The sequence below is a fragment of the Typopeltis vanoorti genome, chromosome 18 (assembly GCF_054136105.1).
Source record: "Typopeltis vanoorti isolate ZY-2024b chromosome 18, IOZ_Tvanoo_1.0, whole genome shotgun sequence".
Classification (NCBI taxonomy): Eukaryota; Metazoa; Arthropoda; class Arachnida; order Uropygi; family Thelyphonidae; genus Typopeltis; species Typopeltis vanoorti.
Window position 1 is genome coordinate 33457501 of NC_143566.1, and position 20878 is coordinate 33478378.

General features: G+C 33.4%; 1 protein-coding gene across 3 annotated transcripts in view; it reads right to left on the minus strand.

The window, feature by feature from the left end:
* The window catches only part of LOC150096585 (beta-alanine transporter-like), a 17952-nt gene extending 4721 nt beyond the window's left edge, over window positions 1-13231 (minus strand). Inside the window, exons 1-3 of one of the 3 annotated variants that reach the window (XM_090408589.1) lie at window positions 13199-13231; window positions 9071-9239; window positions 1834-1949 (exon numbers count right to left, since the gene is read on the minus strand). The gene's annotated coding sequence lies outside the window, so the exon portion shown is untranslated. Of the gene's footprint in view, window positions 1-1833; window positions 1969-9070; window positions 9240-13198 lie in introns of those variants that run through there. The other 2 variants (XM_090408588.1, XM_090408591.1) reach the window with 2 other exon arrangements.
* Between the last annotated feature and the right edge of the window lie 7647 nt (window positions 13232-20878).

A 20878-nucleotide genomic window follows, 5' to 3' on the forward strand; every position in this document is an offset into this window, starting at 1 on the left:
TGTTCAAGATTTTGTAAATTAAATATATCGAATAAAACATTAAACTCAAAAGAAATGATAGCATGTTTAAAGACGTTTAAGGTACTAGCTCTTCAACCTATAATTTAGTAATATATATAATCAGAAAAAGGAAAGATTTTTGTTTATAGGAGATGGAAAGCATGTTCTGATCTCATAAAATTATGTATATCTATTCTCAACAAGCATACAAATATTTATCTACTCTGGTTTTGAAGATAGATATATCTTCATATATTTTAGCTTCTCGTGTCGGATGTGCATGAAGGCGAGCTGCTGTACAGTGAAAAGTCATAAATATGATGCACTTCTAAAATATTTTCCATAGTCGAGAATGCGTAGAGCACAGGTATCAGATGTAGTTCTACTGTTACTCCAAGTGAACAAAACACGTTGCTAATGTCTCTCAATCATTCGAAGATTTCAGGTGGTCTAATACAGCGCTTCCACAACTGTGGGCAGCGGCCCCCTTGAGGACCGTGAAATAATGAAACCAAATTCAAAATGTTTTAAGACTAAGTAGGTATTTTTTTATCTTAAAAGAAACATATTTAATTTTCATTATTTATTAGTTCTTTTTTGTTATTTTTTTATATATTAATGGAAAAAAATCACACAGTGGTGTTGGTTCACAAATTTTGCTTACTGCGTATTTCGGTGCTTAATGAATATTAGTAAATATATGCTTATTCATATAAATTTCATTTCAAAGGTTTGATAAGAAGCACAAAGAAAGCTTCTTTTGCAAAAGCGTGCGCTTATTTAAAACGGCCAAGTTTTTCGCTTTAAATTAACGTTTCACTGCTAGTGTGCACAGGTGCGGGCGATGCGCAGGTAAGAAACACGTTTGAGGTGCAGGGTAGCTGCGCTGATAACACAGATCACACGAATCAGAACTATAAACTCTAGGAATTCTCTTATTCACTAATTTTATCTTGTTAGTTTGTGGTGTACCGGTATCAGTACGTGGTGCTATTATTTTATCTATTCTACGTTAAAAATTTAACCCTGAGATGGATAAGTGGCTGATAAACAATCCAGCGAATAATAGGCAGAAACAGACTCACAAACGACCGTATCTCATATTTTAGAACAGACCGCATCGTCTTCAGCGGCGAACAGTAAGAGTCGAAAAATGTCGTATGAAAAAATTCGATGGAGAAGTGAAATATTTTAATTTTTTCCAAAGGGACCTTTACATTCATAAATTTGGAAAGCACTGGTCTAAGATACTGTCTGGAATCTTGCTAGTATTTATTGACATTTTGTTAAGTTTTCATTGTTTGTAGCACCCCTACTGGTGTTAGATTTTTTTTTTATTAATGACAAGTCTGTTTGTTCTAGTATCGTTAATTACCTGTCAAACTCATGTTCATCGATACTTAATTAGATTCATAGACTACACAGTCAAACACCAGGGAAATGTCATAACTTAACTACTTTCTCCTCTTTTAGAAAGGGTAATTCCGACTCAAAATGTGCGTTTTGCATATTTGAATATTAGGACAGCACAGCATATAAACTGATTTTTCTTGTGAACAGGATTAGCTTGAACCATTTATTATACATAATATTTTTACGCGTATTAAACTTGTGTGTAACGTGGTGATGGACTCTGAAAAACCTATTGTGAGACAAAATTCGTTGCCTCCTAAGAATAGCCTACAAATGCACTGGTATTGTTTATAACAAAATGCACTATATAATCATCCTGCTACTATTGATAATGCAGGGTGAGGCATGATTTGTAAAACTGATTAAATTAAGAAGTCGTGCAATTTCAAAAATTTATATAAAAATTTATTTTATAGTTACCTTTGTGCTGATGATGTAATCAGGAGTTAAGTGTTTCCCGTTCATCTGAGCAATTGATCGAAGAAGTCGAACAGTTTCTTCAAAATGCCTTCTTGCCAGTAGCCATTTTGGAGACTCTGGAAAAACCCTGACTGACTGTTGGATTATTGCTTGTGGCAACAACATCTAAACATGCTATGAACTTAATAATCAAAAAAGCAATTTCATTTAAAAATATTTTAAAATTCCTTCCCATTCCTGTAGATGGCGCTATGTGCAGTTTACATTTTAATCATCTTAAAATAAAATATCATTTTAGAATTGGTAATGAGTTGTTTTTGTGATTAGCCTGATTTTGGGGATAATTATATATGTACATAATATGCTCACAGCTCCAATGCACTTCATTCGTTGGTAAGAAAAATTTAAATTTTATCTCCTTTCCAAGACTTCCCTTTAAATCCCGCCGAAATGTAGTATCCAATTCCTCCAGTCACTCCACTAGAAAAAATATATTACGTAGATAACTTTAATTCAAAAATTATCTCAGCTGGACTGAGATGAGATGAGACTGTTTAGCTGACATCATCCAGATAGGAAGAAATGTAGGCAGGATTTGCTACAGATTAAAGACAGGAATTAGCTGAAATAATGATGCACGCCTGATGTATTTGCTTTGCCATTTATACTAAAATGGCAAAGAAAGTACATCAGGCAGTAGAAGTTTTACGAAGTAGATTTAAAGATAGCAGCGTGCAGCCATATCATTCAGCTCCGGAGCCAGAACACAATCGGCATTCACCTCAAAAACTTTTGAATTACCATAGAACTTTTTATATATTTCCAGTTGCATTATTGTGTAATTGAAGTGAGAATTAAATTCCCTTCCAAATTTTCGGTACAATTTCCTTTCGAAATTATCGTTTCTTGCTATTGCTATCGAACACATGAGATGGTCTGAAAAGTTCTCGGCCTCAACCATAAATGGCAACACTATCGGCAAGATTTTTTTTTCAAAGTTAGTATATCTGTCATAAGCATCGATGTGAAATTTCAAGTCATTCTATAAAGTAGTTTTTTTTTTTTTATATAGCTGTCGGAAGCCAAAGTGTTGTCTGTATCCCTTGAGTATCGTGCGGTTTATAATATTCGTAAATTTCTTTGTAAAAGAAGGTTTAAGGCCAAAAGAAATTCATTCGCAGTTCAGAAGGGCTTATGGGCACGCTTCTCCTTCGTGTTTGACAATTACGAAATGGGCTGCCGAGTTTAAACGTAGCCATACCAGCCTTGAAGAAAATCCACGTGAAGGACATCCAAAAAGTGTAACAACACCATAAATCATTGATCAAGTGGTATTGGATATGGTATTGTATGACCGGCGAGTCAAAGTGCGTGAAATTGCTGGCATTTCAAAAGGACGTGTAGGATATATTTTGCATGAAGAATTGCAAATAAAAAAGCTTTCTGCAAGAAAGGTGCCGCGCTTGCTCACAGCAGATCAAAAACGTACTCGCATGAAAATCTCTGAACAGTGCTTGGAGCGTGTTTTTAACAAGAATAAAACTGATTTTGTGCGTCGATTTATTACTATGGATGAGACAAGGATTCATACCAGAATCCAAACAGCAGTCAAAGCAGTGGACAGAAGCCGTTCGTTCAGCGCCAAAGAAGACAATTTCATGACATCGATGTTTTGGGATGCTAACGGCATTTTTTTTATTAAATACCTTGAAAGGAATATTATTCCGATCTTTTAACCAGACCAGACGAAAAAATTCGTGAGAAAAGACCCAGTTTGTAGAAGAAAAAATCATCTTTAATCAGGACAATGCACCTGGCAACAAGTTGTTTTGGCAATGGGAAAATTAAGGGATCTGCGCTATGAATTGTTGGAACATCCACCCTATTCCCCAGATTTTGCTCCCTCTGACTTGCTTCCTCGCTGGTCAGCGTTTTTCTTCGAATCAAGAGGTGATTGCAAATGTAGAGGGGTATTTTGCAGTTATTACTGAGAACCACTACAGGGACGGGATAATGGCACTGTACAGGCTGAAATAAATGTATTAGTCTTAAGGGAGATTATGTTGAAAAAGAAAAATAATTTTGAAATTATAAATTCGTTTTTCATTTTTAGGCCGAGAACTTTTCAGACCACCCACGAATTTTACTGATATTTTAATTTTCGGACTACGAGATAACGCAGTGTAGTGCTCAAATTCTAACTGCTGAAATTCTGAGTTCCTATTTATAAAATATATAATCTCATTGAGAAATTGAAACATCTTATTTTTAAAAAAGTTTGAAAAATGAACGATCAAATTAGTTTCTTCCTCCCTTTTCTTTATAGCACATAATAAATTTTGTTATAAAATAAATATTAAAATAAATTTTGGATTGTTTCTTTATCGTCACACCGCTTTCAGTGTCCAATCTAAAAGATAATATCTACCGTATCCTTTGCAACACATTTTGTAAGCATAATCTCACGTCTTTTGTTTTAGTCATTATTTGTCGTATTATTTTTAATGAGACAATCTAACGCACTCCTGTTGGATGGCTGCCCTGATCTGACTTTAAGAGTATTCATCCCATATATACGAGTTGATTCTCTTATGGTGAGAATGAGAATATTTATTACAGAGTAAACTAAGCAGTAAACCAAATGATCTGGGAACTTGAAAACATAATATTTTATAGTAGTCAGCATGTGTTTTTGTCAAGTTGTTTCCGAAACACATCTCAATAATAGTATTTTCAGTATAATATGGTTCATTTGTGATGTATTATGGAAGAGATTCTTCTATGGCACCTTGGCAACGAACTATATAATACTGGCAGTATTCTCTTACATGATTTTGGGAAAGCATACGAGGGAAAATACATTAGCAGTGGGCCACGCGATCGAAAAGGGTAATGTGGTGCAAATCTGAACTTCATGTCCGACATTTCCAAGGTTTTGTAAATATATCAGTCAAGATGCGTATTAGACAGCTTTGTCGGCACCTAATAACATTGAAACATGGCTGATATTCTACATAAGAGACTGCAGTGGTTCCCTTACTAACTTCAGATATTTTGGATGAGTTGACACGACTCATCAGTCGATAATTACCCCTACAGCTTAATCGGGGTTACGTAATTTTTTTCTCAAGAAGGATCATGTGAAATCACGTCTTTTAGAGAATATTAGTTTTATCCACGTACTATTCCACTCTACACGGATGTACAGTCAACTTTATGGATATATTCGTCTGGGTCTACATAGTAGTATAGGTACCTTAAGATGAGAGCAATAAAATCCTGTGCTTTATTCTAAAACAGGATTACTCCATACTTATTGAATATAAATTATATTGAAATGTCATCAGGAAATCCTAACAAAAACTGGGAATAAAACATGATTTAATGCTTCTCGTGATCGGATTTTCCAATAAGTAATAGTGGAAGACTTCACAACACCTTAAGATCTCTTAATCAAAGCTTACACGAAAATGCCGAACGTATTTAAGTATTATTGCGTCTATGCAACAAATTCCAAATTGCAAGAAATATTATGTACTAACTGGTGAAGTCCAGTTTTTTTAAATGAGTATATTTAAATGCGTTATTTAAAATTAGAGTCCCCGCATTAGTGATACTAAGAGTTCATCAGTCTTAATAGTCGATGATTTTATGGATTTTTGGATATGAAACAAAGGATTATGGCATAAGTAAGAAACTATGTTATGGATAAAGAACATAACTGCTGAAATGGGAACTTATAAGACTGTCCAATAAATTTTAATTATTCGAAAAAATGGAACAAGAAAACATCTTCAGAGAAGGCTGCTGAATATGAAGAAATCAGTGATCTGGAAACTTGAAAATAGATTTTATGAAAACAGAAAAATGGAACAAGTCAAGTCAAGTTGTTCATGATGTTTTTCTGAGATGCAGTGGTATTTTCATTTTGTCCTAAATGAGGATAATTGATTTATCAAGTGAGTTATGAACCATCTGAATATTTTAACAATCATTAAACATTATATCTTGCATGTTCACAAATGATTCGATTAGGTTACCGGATTTTGAACTTGCCTTAAAAAAAACAACTGAATCAAGATATTATCTTTTTCAATATACAATGTACCTGCATAAAATAGAGCTAATCTGCAATCATTTAGAGTAGTTACTATTAGATGATGCACTGTATAGTGAAGGATACAGCCACTGGGCTCTCATAGGTGGCTTATATATTGTGAGGCATACATATTAAAAATTGTAATTTCATCACAACACACTAGTCGCCATTCTGGACTGTGCTTTTTGCTGTTGATGTGCTTGCTGAACATATTTCTCTTTAAATTCTCCAAACAGAGCTCTTGTTTTGCAGCTCATGCTTAATGATGCTGAGCAGCCATTTAATTACCATTTATTTATTAATTACCAATCATCCGTTTTTTATATTCATTTCAGAAAATATTGACATTTACTATACTGACAATATATTGAAAATGTTAAAAATACACACAGAGGCCGTCTCTCTCTCCCTCTCCCTCTCTCCGAAGAAACAATATTCGCTCTTTTAGTTTGTCTGGTAGTGTTGCCTCGTACCACATCGTTTGATGCTGATCAGGACACATTGCTTTAGTTCTGAGTCCTATTTTAGTATGAAAGGTAATAAAATATTCTCTGGGAATAATATTCGATCTTAGTGCTGCTGTACTGTAAATAACATTTGGCAAATCCTTTAATATTCAGAATTAATGCAATTACTTTTACATCCCAATAAATATTACTGTTTCTAATTATATTTCTACCAACGTTAACTTATTTCCCAAGCCTACTTTGCGAAACATATGGAAAGTTTCTCCACTATGGAAAACAATTTTTTTTTTTTTTTTTTTTTTTTTTTTAAGTTTGGAAAGAGTCCAGAAACAACCTGAACAAATCATTCGGTTCATGAACTTCATTCCACTAAAACGTCACAGCAATAAAAAATTCCCATTTTTCTCTCAGTAATATTAAGGTAGGATTTTGTTTCGAAAAAAAAAAAAAACACTTTTTTCATTTCTGGCATTAAGACCAAATGACCTGCATGACGACTTCACATAAATTTCTTTGTCCGAAGGCGATGTCTTTCTGTTCACATTGTAAAAGCAATCATCGGTCAGAACAGTAATATCGAGATTCATAATTAACGATTATCAACCCTACTTATCGGTAGCCTAATGTGCATTGAATTCCATATTTGGGCTCTAGAATTCCAGGGCTATACAGTTCTTATTGCACACTCAATGGCAGAATTGCACTATAGCTTTACAACCTGATATGATGGGAATTTACATAAAGAAAACAGAAGTAATAATGTATGAATATTTTGGTTCTCCCCGAATCTTGGATATTCCAATAGTCATAACCTTTTTTTCACCGAAACATAAAACTAAATTAAGTTTATAACACTGGTAGCAAGAACGAGGAGTCCACTTTGCTTATATGGCCTTCCTTTTGTCATTACTCATCCATAGCAATGAAAGCAAGCTGTCTTCCCCAAGTGAGTATCAGCATGTAACAGTTATATTATTATGGAAACAACAGACATTTTAATCGATTATATTACGTTGCTCCTTTATTCCAAAGTAATAAATAAATGTTGCATTCCTTGAGTCAACAAACGAAAGCGAAAATTAAGTAGCATTTCTGACCTGACTGTAACACTTAATAATACACACCATTCAGAAAATCCAGCATTATCATTTATTCTACAGAAAAATTTGTTCATTGCAACACCCCTTCCCACATTTCTCGTTAATGAGGATTTTGCATATATGATCTTCGCGACTCGACAGGTTAACCTTACAGATTTTAAAGTCTGTACGTTTTGAACAGAAAGCAGTTCGATTACTCTAAATAGTTGGAAATGCGAAATACATGAATGTTTTATTGTGCTATTAAATTCAATGCTTTATCCATGACTCCATAACATGATAATGAAAAGGGGGAAGAATGAATGACAGTTATTCTCTCGAATGGAAACATATATTTCGGCTGTGAATATTATATAGCATATATAGGTTCAGTTTTTAGTTTAAGGTACTCTTTTTTATACTTTTTAATAAGAATACTTAAACCTTTTTTTTTCGATAATTAGAAACCCAACGACGTGTGATGGCTTCTAATATCTTACTCCAAAACATGATGTTTTTTTTTTAAATCACAACTCAGAAACATAATCAAGCTCTTCATTTTCCTATCAGTATACACATGATGTATCCACACTGTAGAATTACGTAAACTATAAAAAATATTTCATTTCCACTCGTAAATAAAAGTGAAGTCTTGTCACAACATGCATAAAAATCTCCCCCCCCTCTAAGACTTCGTTTGATGTGAGCAGACAACCAACCATTGCGGAATATATTTCAAGTCATCCAAATCTTAAAGCATGATCCCTCTTACCGCACATCAGCGAAGTGCATTCGTGCATGCTCCGCACAAATCGACCAATCCAAATAAAAACTGCGCATCCGTAAAATTATACGGCATCAGAAGTAGTAGATGCTTTTTTCGCTTCCTCTGCAGAGAAAACATTTGTCGACCTCTATCTTACGTTATCTTGCCTTATACTCGGTGATGTCATGTAGAATTGCCCCAGTACTTTTTGGTAATATCTGACGGAATGGGGATGTGACTCTTGCTATTAGCGTAATGCCACTGTTTGTTCTCTTGCTTGAGCCACTAAGCGAGTCCAAATAGGTTTCTTAGATCTTGGTGTAAGTAACTTACTTAATCTTCGTCTTTATAAAGAATGTAGCAGGAACTATAATTCTCCTAACAATGACGAAACGGACTAACCTTGTAGACTTGTGAGAGCTTTGAAAAATATTTAAAAATATTGAATATTTAAGTTTCCCCATTGATTAGTCAACAATCTTTATATTTGAGGACGGAGCATAGCGATGTTCCTTAGCAGTTTTGGTTCTACTTTGACACGTGTTTTATTTTTTTTTAAATGCAGTTATAATTGTTCTGAATTTATACAAATGGTGAATAGTACTTTAGAAGTGGTCTATTAGTTTTTCCAAATTTTAGTATAATTGTCATATTTACAAATGAAGAAATGTCCGCAAAAGTTCCCATCCCTCAAGTAGTTACTTCATACGCCTACTGAAATCCACAAGATGGCGCCACTGTTTGCATACCGCTAATAAGGCAAGTTTCTATAAAATGTCTCAAAAGTAAAACAAAATAAAATGAATAAAGAGAGGAGTGTACTTACCACCAGTAAAGGTAGAAGGCGAGAAAAGGCAATGTCGATACTAAGGCTATGTGCGACCAGTCGCGCAGAAGGAAGACTGCTCCTGTTAATAAAACGGCCCCCAGACTACGGTAGAGGTAATTCAATATCAGAACTTTTCTTCGATAAGCTGGACCGACTAATTCCTGTACTGTATAGGAAATACGCATCTACTATAAAATAATTACAATTCCACGCAGGCGCACTTCAATTAGCATTGCGCATGGACAGTCACTTGAAAAATCATTCGCACTCGTATGTTATGGGATTAAGAAGAGAATGAAAAATATACCGGTTGCTTGTCCGTAAATATTTTGTAAACATACAATGCGAATGTCTGAGATCAGTAGAAATTATATTCTTTATTATTATTATATGACCCCTCCAAGGAGGTGTTATATTGTTATATGACACCTCCTTGGAGAGTGTCATATTATTCACCACCAAAAGTACTTTTTATCTGTATATTGCGTGGATTCTGAATGCCGATTTGCTGTACGCGCCAGATGGAAAATCCTTATTTCCGGTAGAAGAAAAACCTACTTCGATATGCGTTCGGCTAACTCACCTTCAAATAAACAAACCCATATGAAGAATTCTCTCGTAACGACGAGAATAGGAATTAGGCCTTTTCCAGTCGATGTGCTCAATATCTATGGGAAAAGAAAATAGTGAACAGTTAGCCTTCTTTTCCCGTATCCCATCTGAAATACTTCCTACTTCTATTCACCGTAAACCTATTTTCGTAGGTTGCTATACAGAGTAAGATTCAGCACTATTCTTATTATTCTTATTTGACACCTCCAGGGAGTCCAAAGACTCATCGAGGGAGGGCACCTACTCTACAAATCAGCGTCTCCACCATTCAACCTCATCCAACCGTCATCCACCATCCGCCTCATCTACACCAACGCCATTTACTGTCCACCACCACCAATACTAGTATTTCCACAGACAATCACAAACATCCATGCCCACGGCTGGATTCGAATCCGCAGCCTTTTGGCTGGAGAACGGATACGCTAACCACTTGGCCAAACAGGCCTATCCATCTAAAAAATAGACACATTCAAATCGTTGCTCAACAGAGCACGTGTTAACTGCTGCAATTTCGAAGCTCTCCAACAAGAATTGAGCACCATTCAATGCATCTTACCATAGCATGGTTTCACCTCAAGGGAATTTAAATGAATCTTCGACTCTTACAAGTCCAAACCACTCTGTAAGTCCCTATCCCATATATTGCCGGCATCTAAAAGATTGCTAAGATCCTGAAAACATATAATTTAGTTCCCACTTTACCTTAACAACCATCTCCTCTTGGTTATCATTCATGAAAGATAAACAGCTTCCCCCTGTTGGTGTTTATCAAGTTCAGTACGAGTACCTCCACTCGGATCTTGGATAAACAGGGGTCTGTTGAAAAATGACTACAAAAACACCAATCTTAACAACGAAATGAAAAATCTGGCCTTGTTCTTCATGGAGTAGACACTGACCACGGCATCCTGTGGTACAACACTCGCCTTTTTCATCAGTGCAGGTTTAATTTTCAGTGGTTTGAAGGGAGTGCTGAAGCACTTCTACACTGCCCAAATATAAATCAAAATGTCTCTCTCTCTATTGCCAAAATTTCGGAGTCTCATCCTTATAAATGACAAGCATCTATCCATCTACCCATTTTATTTATTAATATTTTAATTAAATTTAATATAATGCTGTGTCATTTCATTATTTAATTACATTTAATTTTATTTCAAATCACATTTTAAATTTGAGCCTTAATTGTAGTCTTTTATTGTAACACCCCACTAGGTGACATCCGACAAGTCGCTAAGCTCTATTAACATTCCTTTTTGTAGCTTCACTTGGTTATTCATGATGTTGCATTGCATTGATGACTAGTTAGTTTCTGGTAGAAATATTTGCAAGAATAAAATATTAATTATTTTAACACATACGTATAATAGAATAAATAAAAAATTCTGAAGGTGTGATATAGAAAAGTGGAATTCATTCAGGTACCAAGCTCCTCAGATTTGGAATACATGTTACATATTCTCAGATATATATGAGCATATTTGTTGTTCTGATGAAAGGTAACAATTACAGAAGTGTGCGTGCGTGCGTGCGTGCCTGATATAGCATTAATTAAAAGATATGAAAACAACAGTAATATACTGTTGGTTTCTTCGGTCACTTACTGCTCAATCCCCTCCACTACTTATACATCACCAAGAAACAAGAAACCTACTCTACCAAATCTGTGCATAATAGTCCAAATGTGGTTATATGTATCAAAGCCTTATAAAGAGTAACTTCCTGATTCTTGCATGTTAGTATGTTTCTTAACATTGAAATGACTCTTTGTGCTTTTTTCCCTTCACTTGACAATATGTCACCTGAATTTTAACTCTATCAATCACCACCGAATTTATATCCTCAATTTCTTGTGGTTCAGTACCATCCATGTTATAGTTTAGTCTTTTATCAAAAAGTGCATAATTATATGCTTTCTCACATTACACTACATCAAAACTTTGTCGTCTGCATATGATCTTATTATGTAATAGGATTCCATGTGGTATCCGATCGCAAGCCTTCGAAATAAAATGTACCAGTGTCTTGGTGTAGCCATTCCTTTTATCCAACTAATGTGCCATTTTATGGCAGTAAGCGAGCAAATTAAGATTATAAATATGCTCTTAACCACCACTGAAGAAATACCAAGGGCATATGATTTTCTCTCCCTTCTTGGAGTTTCCTATATGTAAAAGATAACTTTATCCTCTTAATACTGTGAGCAGTGGATGTTATTACTATACAAGAATGCTACTTTATTATGAAATACTTTTTTACGGTTGTCTGCAATTATTTACTTGTTTTTTTTTTGCAATAATATTAGCTGATACAAAATGAAATATTAGCTTTAATAATAATAATTTATACTTAGTAAATATCATATTATACATTATGACACAAATAATGAAGTGAATACAAAATCGATAGGCGGTGAAACCGAAGGAAATAGTTCCCGTCGAAATCGGATATAATTCAACATCATTATCACAAGATTGCAACTGAGTGCGAAAAACTAATGATCTTTTCATTAGGATCATATTAAAACAAAATATCCATTTAAAAAAATTAAATCCCACATACAAGCGATCACAAACGCTAGAGATCACTAGCAGCTGCTTCTGTGAGTTGCTTGTATGATAAACAGTTCACACAATTATTAAGATTGTAGTAAACATAAAGCAGCTGTGTTCTTTATATCTTTACTACTTTAAAGTTATGAGTGTCGTTGTTACTCGTATATTCATTCTTAATTATTGAAAAATTATATGAGTTGTTTTTGTAATTTACTATCGATTTCGTGGATATCATGAAAGAGAAGAACAGTCTTATATCAACTAGCAAATAAAATTTCAGCAGCACCTAAAATTCAGGTACTCTTGCTACGAAATATATGAAATTTTAGTAACATTTTTACATTAAACAACTGTTAGAAAACAACTCATCCTTTAACTCCGTTCATTCTATTTTTGTAAACGCTTTTTTCATTATAAAAGACTGAATTCAGATTAGATTCTTTCCAATGGAATCAGCAGATTTTTGTTTATTTTTGAATAAGTAGTCCTACAAGAAGCCATATTTTCACCATAGCCATTGAGCGAGCGTATTTTCTGTGAAGGCGACATCTATCGTTATCTCATAAAAATAATGTGAACATGTAATTGTCAATATTCTGTGATTGATTTTCTGAAATAGATTTTAAATGAATTTCTACAGAGAGAAAATACCTACTCGCACCAACAAACTGGTCCAAAAAGAGAATTAGAATATGATTTGTAACATTATTTTTTCCTTGGCTTATGGAAATTAAGTTTCTGAAGTCAACAGGTATTAAGATAGCACTTGTTGGCAAATTAATAAATTTCCCTTATAAACCTAAAACTAATTTCCGTCACCACTAATCCCTCCACATGTGAAGTTTAAATGACATCAATCATGTTTATACAAATGCGAATGAATAAATCAAAATTTAAAAATCTTTACACCACATGCATTCGGTAGGGTTAACAAATAGCCGATTTATTTACCCACCTAGTGCAGCAGGCGATGCAACAGTCGCGGGTACTGTGATTCCAACGAGAAAACGTAGTACAGTGAAGCAGATTATATTTGGAGATACTGCTGTCAGAGCTCCACAGAGGCACTGGGTGGTCAAGAAGAGGAAGAAGGCGAGACGTCTTCCTTGTCTGAAAGTATGATTTCGTAATAATATTCTTTTTCAGATAAACAGGTTATCGCAACTTTCCAGAAACAAAAACTGTAACATAAGATTGGTGAATAATTTTTAAGGGAATAGTTTCGATAAATAATCATTAGAGAGAGTTGCTGTACTTTTAAATTTTTGTAATGATTCTCTATATATAACACTATTTGACAAAGTAAGTAAATTTATCATATTCGCAACTTAACGATGAAATTTAACTCAAAAATGACAAATAAACATTACGAAATTAAAAAAAAAAAAAACATTAAGTAACAGCTAGTTTACTTATGAAAGTTTTCCTTCATCGGAATATTTATTTAGTAACAATGCAGTACACAAAACGACACTGAACATGTGGATATAATTCTTTACAGTATTGCAGTTAATTAAACCAGAAACAGTTTTTTTGCATACAACTGTCAATTACTTACCTCTGCATAATAAAAAAGTAAAGAGGTAGGCTTAAAAATTCTCCTGCTCCGAACAAGGCCAGTGCTAGAGTAGGAAGCCAATCTTGTTCACATACCAAGTCCCACTAAACAAAATACAAATAAGAAAATTAATCCTCTATATTGTTACATGGCATTCTATTTACGTGTGTGTGTGTGTGTGTGTGTGTGTGTGTGTGTGTGTGTGTGTGTGTGTGTGTGTGTGTGTGTGTGTGTGTGTGTGTGTGTGTGTGTGTGTGTTAATATTAACATCGTGTACCTTCGACATTTATACTAAGAATGCCAAAGTGAAGAGCAAAGGTATTTTTAATGAGGTCGCCCCAAATCTATCAAAAAAAATGTCAGTTTGCTTTTATATTAGTTTGTTATTGAAACTTTTACTATCCAGTCGCTAAGGCAACCATCCTAGCAGTTAAATCCCGGCATTCAGCCATTCCTACTTATAGAATTTATCATAGTTCATTCTAGTGACTGGTATATGTAAACTATAATTTCCTCCATCTGGATAGACCTGGGTTGTTAGCCATTGGAAATGGTGCACACCATTTAAAATTGAAAGATGAGCTTAATTTCTTACTTTCTTTCCTCAATCGAGGTGTTGTATTTTCCCTTCGACCTTACGGCTGGCGGAATAGCACTATGCTACTATACTAGGCAACAATAGGGAGATGATTATGAAGCAAGGTGGTTTCCCGTTGCCTACCTTGCCGTACCGTAAGTATTTATGATTGTAGTAGCCGTGTGTGTGTTCACGGGACCGGTTTGCCTGTTGTGTTTGACACATTAAATAAGCCGGGTTAAAGCTACAAAACATGTGACTTAAGTATTTTCTGAAACTGCATTGTCTTTTGTTTGCTTGCTCCTTTTAGAGGATATCGATGTCTGTAGACAGACAGAAGCTGTATGCTCAGGGTTGATCAGTGGTGGTTGTAAACGGTATCTTGTCATTACTTGGACGGGGGAAATTGGAGACAGATTGCACTTAGACCTGCAATCTGTCTCTATTGTATGAGATGTTTTGAGATACACTTTCTTTACTCATCCAAGCAGTATTGTAGCAAATGGTGTGGCTGGGATGTTGATTACCTGTCGCTATATAAAACTATGCTAAAATATATAAAACTATGCTAAAATATATTTCATATTTTTCCTGCAGATAGCCAAAAGCAACTCAAGATATGTGGAATAGTCATGGATATCGAAGTTGGAAACTTACTAATAAAATTTTCCAAAATGCGACAAACGAGGAAAAAAAGGTCGACTCAAGACAGACACTCTAACAAGACTAATTCCACGCAGCCATGGAAGTGAATAAATTAGTTAATAGTTCCACCGTAGTCAGCGGCACTTGATAGGCGAAATTGTTTTCAAGTATTCGAAAATATTTTTATAATATACAATACAGTATTTCGTAGCATCTTTCTTGGTGCTTTTTCTTCAGGATTTAGAAGTAAAAGCAGTGAGTACCGATGTCTGAAAGATCTTTGTAACATTTATGCTGTGGATAAATTTTCACAGAATAAAGTAAAATCATCTGCATGATAATTATTAAAGGTAATCATGATTACAAGAACACATAAAATAACATGCGTTGGTTGTCATACATTATCCATATTCGGTTAATGTGGTATATTTCATTGATGCGAGATTAATGACCGTTCTAATTCACTACCCCTGAAATCAGCCATTTTTCTACAAAAAATATTTAACCATATGACCTAGGTGTAGGTTATATATATACATATAACACAGTTAACCATGAATTATAACTAGAATCATAAATAAAATGTGAACAGAATGAAGAAAAGTCAAATTAAAGGATAAAATCCAACCAATTAGTAGTAAGTTATTAATTATATTTATTAGAGGAGACAGAAGCCTAAAATATTGCTGTAGAATGGCACTCTCGTGTAGACACTGATAACTTACCATATGATTTGACTTAAAGAATGATAAGATATAAATGAATGAGGAATCTTAAATTCTTCATTTCTGTATGTGTTTGTCGTTGAATATAATGTACGGATAATTATTTCAGTGAAATTTTTATAAAAATAATTGAATCACACTTTGTAACAAGAAGGTAAATAAAATAATTATGAACGACAATATAAGCTCCGGTAGTTCATATTTTTTTAGCCTAAACAGCACTTCTTGTATTCTCATCTATCAAATCAGTTGGAAGGACTTAAGGCTAAATGCAATCCCAAATACTTGATCCTTTATACGTTTTCCGCTCAATATAATATGCAATATAATGTTATTAAGGCAATAATGATTCATTTACGATATGCACCATTCAAGCGAACTCTTACAACTACTTGTTTTCTTTATTCAATAGGAAAATACATTTAATTATTCAATGACAAATCATTTTTAAGGAAAATAACAATTACTTTGTTATTTGCCTCAAAAATGATTTTTCAGTGAATAATTAAATGAATTTTCCTATTTAAAACTATTTAAGAACATTGTTTTGAATTTAATTATTTTGTACATTTTAAACATAAAAATTAAAACTTCCTACTGGCACATTGTTCGTCATTTAACATTTAAACATTAATGAAACATTAATAAATAATGTTTCGGTAAGTTATCCAGCATTAAATCCATCGATATTTTAGCAAATAATAAAACATCCCTAAATAGTTAAACTAATAAAATGGCATCTCGCCAGCATATTCCATCCTTGTGAACACTGACGTTTTCCATGTTAATTTATTTTGGAAGATAAATACAAATTTCACTTGATATGTGGAATTTATTGAAAGAGCATATATTCAAATCAGTAAGAAATAAGAGGATTTCAAACAAGTTTCCTTAAATGGTTCCCATTTGCTATCGCATCCTAAATATTAAACATTCATCTCTTCTTCAATGGGAATATTTTAAAGAGAAATTAAATTAAAAAATTTTATTTTCTAAGCTCATTCTGGAATAAACGTCTTATGGAAATGGGTCCTCAACAAAAGTAATATCCGCATACACGAGGAGCAGTGGAAGAGAATTCTAAAATTTTATCGAAGTAGCACAGATTGATCCACCTGTCTGCTGCTAGGCAACCAGGTGTCTTCTTGAAATCTTGTTCAAAGATGGAGGATAAATTGGTGTTTTACTCAGACAAGACTGTCTTCACGGAATGTTCAAAGTTCAAGGAAAGTTACATGAATTTCATGCATTCGTGATTACTGTAGTAATCACGAATGGAATGGATTTAACCAGAGCTTAAGCGAGAGATAAAGGTCAAGATATATTTTTTAAAATGTGCATGCAAGATGCAGTACACGATGTCTTCAGTTATGAACTTACAGTTCGTTTACTTAGAAATGAGTAAGCACATACTTCCTATGTAACAGAATTCCATTTTTAGCGAAGAAATTTATTTTTCTTGTTCTTAATATATCCTTTTCTTTATATTTCTTACTTAAAAGAATAAAAAAAATAACTACACGAAGTGTTTGTTTTGTACATTCAGTAGAAACCGTCTGGAAAAGTTCATCCTAGGTGCTTTTAAATTTTCACTACCTATCGCTAGCCTTAACAGATATAAAATGCTCTACAAACCACAAAATCTGATAAGAAATAAAATAGCTACTACGGTAATAGTAGAGATGTCTGCTGCGTTATTTTATTTCAGTAATTGCAGACATACCAGTACTTCATTGGAGACTCTAAACTTTCTTCTTCATTTTTCACTGTCACCAGCGAAGCGTCTTAACTGTTCGATTACAGAGAGAGCTCGGGTGAGCGCAATGGAAGCGAATGGAAGTGAGACCCAAGCACTCTCTCCAAAGAGGAAAAGGTAAAAATAGTAAAGCTTTCTTTCTTTAAGTAAAAAAAGAAGCTACTATCATCAATCTGATGATAGATTTCTTCTGTCTTAGCTGAAGATCATTCACTACAGCACAGCCCTCCATTGCATGACTGACTGCTCCTTCAATATAGTTCACCGTGTATACAAAAAACATACCCTGCAGATTCCATAGAATATTCAACTGATACTTCCTTTACATTGCAATTTTTAACATATAGAAATATGGACTGCAAGATGAACGTTATATAATAAATCGACAGTTGACAGACTAATCCTTTAATTTGGGAGAATGCAAAAATATATTTAAATTCCATCTACTGGTAACAATGTAATTTTACGTTACTATTGTAACAGAAAACAATTCGTCTTCCCCACTTTCAAAAGGACAAAAATCTGTACAAATTCTGATAAGAATTTAAGTGTCGGTAAGGTCTTAAACATTTTAGTTTGCAAATTTTGAATTAAAACAAGATGCAAGAATGCTTTTTTTCTAGGGTTCCTTACTTAAATTATCTCAAATTATGCTGCGAAAGTTTTTAATTTTAGGTGTTAATATCAAATTTGCAAAATTTTGCACTCAAAATGTGTTTCAGTATTGCACAGACGAAGAAATATTTATTTGTTACATAGGCGGCGGCTTATTTTACAAATGTATACTTTTTTATCACACATATTTTGAAGGCAATATTTAAAAAGAAAAACCTCACTGGTTATAATAAAATGGGACAGTTTTAACAATTAATTTCCCTTTCCCAAAGAACCCGTTAACTTTCTTATAATGAAAAAATATTTTTTTAAATTGTTTATATTGAGCTTTTTTCTATACTTGTTGAGATAGTTTCTTAAAATATGAAATGAAAGCACTGTTACAGAAGTGTTGTCGAAATAATATTTAAAAATGCTGACAGAAGTTTAAGAACAATCGCTAAGCGAAAACGTTCCATTAATCAATATTCTGATCCAGATACAGAAAAAATCTATATGTTAGTAGCTAAAGAACAATATTTATTTTTACAAACTTGCAATATTACCGTAATCATCATGATGCTGTTATTGGTAATTACAATCAGCCCAACTACGGCATAGATATTTGTGAAGTGATATTCATCGCTGATTTTACGATTGCCACTTTTGACAATTGCAACTGCTGAAAAGAGTTCCCGATTGATAATCCTGGGACCATTCTTTAGCGACCAAACTATTAGCTCGCTCCCTGTGTTAATGTGCTTTATATTACAAACTTGTGGGGGATTGGAACTGTTGTTATAAAAAAATAAAAATAAATAAAAAATGGACAACTTCCTACTACTCTCAAGGTGACTTGATTTAAGACTCGCTCATATGTCAAATATATAAATTAGGGATGGGCATTTACTCAAGTACCTGTACATGCATATTATCATTGAATTAGAGAATTCTCTCTCTCTCTCTCTCTCTCTCTCTCTTAGAGCAATTTCGTTCACCTCTATAAAAATCGTTTCTTCTACTTTACTTTTGGGAACACACTTCAACAGACAAATAATCATTTCTATTAAAGATATAGACAAAAACACTTCGCACTTCTGCACTTGAAATATGCAAATATTTTGCACTTAAATAAATGAATTTCACCCAATGCAATCATGAAACAGAACTAACAGAGAATTCCTTTTTTATATAAAAAAATTCCACAAAAACGTGCATATTCAAATAAGTAAATAAGCATTTCCCTCTGATATTATGTGACTGTTACCCTTTTACTATGAAACAAAAAAGCACTTCAACTAATTTTTATGCGACTGGGAAAGCAGCATTATTTATTTTTTTTTTTTGGCAGATAGAATAAGATTTAATTAAGAGCAAACATTACTTTAGTGCATGTTTTTCTTTATTTTTTGTAAGAACTGAGCGCCAAAAACTCGAGGAGTTTGCTACATTTGTATAATAATCTCTTCGATGTGTGTGTGTATTCATGGAATATTGGTTTACTGGCCAAACTCTTTTTCCATGGATGAATTCCAGATTGAATTTATTTGACCAGATTATTAACTATGTTCGTATCGGTACAAGAGCAATTAATTTTTAACATTTTCTATATTTGAATTATCCAGATTGCTAATTAGAAGTTAAAATTATTATTTTAAGATAGGTTATTAAAATTTTTCCCTACCCTTCCTTTTTTTTTTTCCCAAATCTGAGGAAATTTCAAATATTTTTGAATCAAAGTTTAATTTGAGTGCATGATGCCTGTTTGACGTAGCAGAACGTTTTGGAATAAACAAATCCCATTCAGTATGATCGTCAAAATGCGATGGGGATTTAGAAATATTAAACCAATTGAATTTTGTACGGTGCATCACGTAGGCTTTAACAGCTATACTTCTTTCAAGACTTAGCTATTAATCTCTATCGTTGAAGAGAATTAATTTGTCTTGAAGAGTCATGAATAATGTAAAGGACCCATCGAGAAAGGAGAAAAAATATTAAATTGCTGACTGAGCTTATTTCTGTAGTCATAAACCGTATTTGTTCACTTTAATGATACTCAGCCATATCTTAAAGCATTTTGAGGTGTGGAGATAATTAATAGCGCTACATATTAAAATATTATTTTCTCCTGAAGAAGGGATGTCATCCTTTATATGCTTAAAAAAGACTCGACTAGGATTCTGTCTAAATTATTTTTACAAATTAATGCAACAAATGTCTAAACTCCTTGCGTGCATTTCAAAATTGCTAACTACAGGACTGAGCTTGCTTGGTTCTCCTTGTGTAAATGTTACTTTTATATAAAGTTTGCCTCAGTTTTCTTTTACTTAAATTCAAGACCACTTTTCATTTTTGGACTTTTTGCAGGATTTTACATACTTTCAACTCTAATTGACATAAAGATATTTATTTAATTATTATTAGGTTTACCAATAGGGATCTGTGCATGGAATGGTGTTTTTTTGCTGAAATTATGGATGTAATTCATAGATGAACTTCTAATTACATAACAATAAAAACATTTAATTAACTAATAGAAATATAGGCCCAAATCCATCTTCATTTTCTTATAAACGATTTAAACTAATTCCTTGCTTTAAGTGGACACGATAATTAGATGGATTTGAAAAATATATATATAATGGTTTCATTAAAACATAGAGTTTGTACTAAATAGAAAATACAACACAAAACAAAGGAGAGAGGGTGATAACAGGGAGATAACCGGTTTAATGATGAGAAATTGGTGCACTGGAGTGAGAATCAGAGCAAAAAAT